The sequence below is a fragment of the Hyla sarda genome, unplaced genomic scaffold (assembly GCF_029499605.1).
Source record: "Hyla sarda isolate aHylSar1 unplaced genomic scaffold, aHylSar1.hap1 scaffold_752, whole genome shotgun sequence".
Classification (NCBI taxonomy): Eukaryota; Metazoa; Chordata; class Amphibia; order Anura; family Hylidae; genus Hyla; species Hyla sarda.
In genome coordinates this window covers 65,358-70,071 of record NW_026610776.1, presented here as the reverse complement: position 1 = coordinate 70,071, position 4,714 = coordinate 65,358, and the positions used below count along the sequence as shown (strand labels likewise).

General features: G+C 46.9%; 1 non-coding gene across 1 annotated transcript; it reads left to right on the top strand.

Annotated features, from left to right (window-relative positions):
- Positions 1 to 449: 449 nt before the first annotated feature.
- Positions 450 to 640, top strand: LOC130345512 (U2 spliceosomal RNA). The gene has a single exon (XR_008884223.1). It is a non-coding gene; the product is annotated as a U2 spliceosomal RNA (small nuclear RNA).
- Positions 641 to 4,714: the final 4,074 nt, after the last annotated feature.

Sequence of the window (4,714 nt, the reverse complement as noted above, 5' to 3'; positions counted from 1 at the left end):
TGTCAAATAACCCGGATTTAACCCACACAGGTAAGTCCAATGGGGTGCAGGCATGTCCTCTATGCTTACAGCTTCCCGTGGGTGTTGGTTTGATACCGTTTGGGGACAGCCAAGGAGGCATCTGCAGGCAACAAAGGTAGGTGTGTGCTTGTGTGTGTGTTTCCTATGCAGATCCTAAGCCCAGTGTCACATGCAAGTAGGAGGAGTAAGAAGGGTTCCTGGCAAATCCGGGTTATGGATTGCATTTAAAAAGGCCCCGTGGGAGTGCAATGGGCCCCTGTCTTGCTGCTTAGCAATAATGGTATGGGTTTAGGTTCTGCTGTGTGTACTGGTGGTTGACTGCCCCCCAGCCCAGAGTGTGCATGGAAAATTGTCTGGCAGCCTCCCTGACAGCAAGCAGTGATAGTGCCCATGAAGGGGACCTTGTTGGGCCCGCCCCTTTCACGGTTATCGCTTCTCGGCCTTTTGGCTAAGATCAAGTGTAGTATCTGTTCTTATCAGTTTAATATCTGATACGTCCCCTATCTGGGGACCATATATTAAATGGATTTTTGAGAACGGGGGCCGATTTCGAAGCTTGCTTCCGTCGCCCTATGCATTGACCCGATATGGCAGTATCTTCGGGTACAGTGCACCACCCCCTTACAGGGTTAAAAAGAAAGATTCCTACTTTCATTGCTACCTGCTTGCTGGCTAGCCAGCTAGCCAGCCCTGTGGGCCTTGCTGCTGCAGCCAAAAAACAAAAGGTGGTGCTGCTGCTGCTGCTTCTGCTGCTTCTGCTTGTGTCTGGCCGCTGTTGGAGCGTCCAGGCACAGGACTTCTGCTGCTGCTGACTAAATGGCCTCCTTAATTGGATCATTTGAGTAGCCAGCACACCTGTGCAGGTAGGGCATGACATGATAGGCAGCTGCCTTGATAGCGGGTGGGTGCTGAATGTTCCTAATTGACAAAATAAGATTAATGCTTATGAAGAAATATAAAATCTCATCCCTTCCCCAATATCGCGCCACACCCCTACCCCTTAATTCCCTGGTTGAACTTGATGGACATATGTCTTTTTTCGACCGTACTAACTATGTAACTATGTAACATAACATGGGGGGGGGGGGGGGGGTCTCCTGGCTGTTCACACAGGTGTGTCATTGCTGTACATTGACCATGCATTGCTTCTGTGGTATTGCAAAGGCAAAGACAAATGCTTCCAGCCATCCATTGCACTAATGGATAGACTTGTGCACTAGAAAAATTTTCGTTTAATTTCGTTTCGTTTTTTCGTTTTGGAAAAAAATTTCGGTTCGGCAATATTTTCGGTTTAGATTTTTCGGATACATTCGGTATTCGGGTATTCGTGTTGTTTTTTTCGGATACATTCGGTATTCGGGTACATTCGGTAAATCTTTTTAGTTTTTTTGGACTTTAGCGATCCTAATAGATAATGGAGATACCTTTTTTATTAAAATTTCGCAGGGTATCATAAAAAAATCATAATAAAAAAGATACAGTGGTGATGGAAAAAATTGTATCTAATGAAATGTATCTTTTTTATTATGAAATGTTTATTCATTTTTAAACAGGGATCAATTTATGTGAGCGGGTAAAGCACTAAAAATGTAGCCGACAATAATGAAAATGTAGTGTGTGCGTGTTTTTCACTTTTTTTTTTAAACATTTTTTAGGTAGTACTACTACTCCCAGCATGGAACACACTCTTCCATGATGGGAGTAGTAGTTACCTGTACTAATTGACAGATTGCTGGGGTCCATTGCGATCCTCTTGTATAATGTATAGATGCGCCGGCTGTTCTCCTATGGTCCCCTGCACTCACGTATATATACACATATTCATATTTCCCGCAGAGCTGTGATTGGCCAGATGGTTCCAGCCAATCACAGCTCTCTGTGAGAAATAGGAATATGTGTATATATACGGCCGTGCAGGGGACCATAGGAGAGCGGCCGCCGCATTCATACATTATACTGGAGGATCGCAGCGGGTGTCAGGAGTGATACCCGCAGTGATCTTCCCTTTACTACAAGTACTACCACTCCCAACATGGAGTACACTCTGCTCCATGCTGGGAGCTGTAGTACCTGTATTAATAGACAGATCGCAGCGGGTGTCAGAAGTTACACTGGCTGCCATATGTCTATTAATGCAGGTACTACAGCTCCCAGCATGGAGCAGAGTGTGCTCCATGTTGGGAGTATTAGTACCTGCAGTAAGGGACAGATCCCAGGGATGTCACTCCTCCTGACACCCGCTGCGATCCTCCTGTGTGAATGTCGGGATCAGCTGTTCTCAGGGCTACAGAGCCAGGAGAACAGCTGACCCTGAGCCGTAGGTATACATCGTATATCTACTGCCCAGCAAGAACTTACAGTGAGCTTGCAATGTGTATACAGTATACACATTGCTGGCTCACTTAACCCCTTGCTGAGCTGTGCGCTATGCGCAAGCCCAGCAAGGGAAGAGTTAACTTACACTGCTGGACAGTGTAGGTTAACCCTTTGGGCGGTATACACTATATACAGCTATCTATAGATAGCTGTATACAGTGTATACAGAAGACGAAGTCCAGCTTACTTCCCTCGAGTCCCGGGCCGGGTTCGTGTAGCTCCGCCCCCTAGTGGTGACGTCATTAGGGGCGGAGCTACAGAAGGGAACAAGGCTAGTTTATTTGAAGCTCTGTTCACATTGTACGTTTTGTATAATGTGAACAGACCCTTCTGGCAGTGTCTACCCAGACAGGGAGACTCCAGCTGTTGCTAAACTACAACTCCCAGCATGCCCAGACAGCATGCTGGGAGTTGTAGTTTTGCACCAATTGGTGGCTCCCTGTTTGGGTAGACATTGCATCATGGGTGCTCTCCCCAGCGGACAGCGCCAAAAATGTCATAACCAATTTTTTGTGTTTTTTTTTCTTCTCGTTTCAGATCCGTGTATGCAGAGGATTACTGCGGATTCGATGGATTACGGCGGATTATTTTTTTTCCCTTTAATAAAATGGTTAACGAGGGCTGTGGGGGAGTGTTTTTTTAAATAAAATAATTTTTCCAATGTGTTGTGTTTTTTTTTAATTTTTATTGAATTTTCAGGGTTAGTAGCGGAAGCTGTCTTATTGACGGAATCCATTACTAGGCCAGGGCTTAGTGCTAGCCCCAAAAACAGCTAGCGCTAACCCCCAATTATTACCCCGGTACCCACCGCCACAGGGGTGCCGGGAAGAGCCGGTACCAACAGGCCCGGAGCGTCAAAAATGGCGCTCCTGGACCTAGGCGGTAACAGGCTGGCGTTATTTAGGCTGGGGAGGGCCAGTAACAATGGTCCTCGCCCACCCTGGTAACGTCAGGCTGTTGCTGTTTGGTTGGTATTGTGCTGAGAATGAAAATACGGGGAACCCTATGCGTTTTTTTTTTTAATTTAAATAAGAAAATTAAAAAAAAAAAACGCATAGGGTTCCCCGTATTTTCATTCTCAGCCAGATACCAACCAAACAGCAACAGCCTGACGTTACCAGGGTGGGCGAGGACCATTGTTACTGGCCCTCCCCAGCCTAAATAACGCCAGCCTGTTACCGCCTAGGCCCAGGAGCGCCATTTTGACGCTCCGGGCCTGTTGGTACCGGCTCTTCCCGGCACCCCTGTGGCGGTGGGTACCGGGGTAATAATTGGGGGTTAGCGCTAGCTGTTTTTGGGGCTAGCACTAAGCCCTGGCCTAGTAATGGATTCCGTCAATAAGACAGCGTCCACTACTAACCTTGAAAATTCAATAAAATAAAAAAAACACAACACATTGGAAAAATTATTTTATTTAAAAAAACACTCCCCCACAGCCCTCGTTAACCATTTTATTAAAGGAAAAAATAAATAATCCGCCGTAATCCATCGAATCCGCAGTAATCCTCTGCATACACGGATCTGAAACGAGAAGAAAAAAACACAAAAAATTGGTTATGACATTTTTGGCGCTGTCCGCTGGGGAGAGCACCCATGATGCAATGTGTACCCAAACAGGGAGCCACCAATTGGTGCAAAACTATAACTCCCAGCATGCCCAGACAGCCTTTGGCTGTCTGGGCATGCTGGGAGATGTAGTTTAGCAACAGCTGGAGTCTCCCTGTCTGGGTAGACACTGCCAGAAGGGTCTGCTCACATTATACATAACGTACAATGTGAACAGAGCTTCAGATTAATTAGCCTTGTTCCCTTCTGTAGCTCCGCCCCCTAATGACGTCATTGGGGGGGCGGAGCTACACGAACCCCGCCCGGGACTCGAGGGAAGTAAGCTGGACTTCGTCTTCTGTATACACTGTATACAGCTATCTATAGATAGCTGTATATAGTGTATACCGCCCAAAGGGTTAACCTACACTGTCCAGCAGTGTAAGTTAACTCTTCCCTTGCTGGGCTTGCGCATAGCGCACAGCTCAGCAAGGGGTTAAGTGAGCCAGCAATGTGTATACTGTATACACATTGCAAGCTCACTGTAAGTTCTTGCTGGGCAGTAGATATACGATGTATACCTACGGCTCAGCGTCAGCTGTTCTCCTGGCTCTGTAGCCCTGAGAACAGCTGATCCCGACATTCACATAAGGACGATCGCAGCGGGTGTCAGGAGGAGTGACATCCCTGGGATCTGTCCCTTACTGCAGGTACTAATACTCCCAACATGGTGCACACTCTGCTCCATGCTGGGAGCTGTAGTACCTGCATT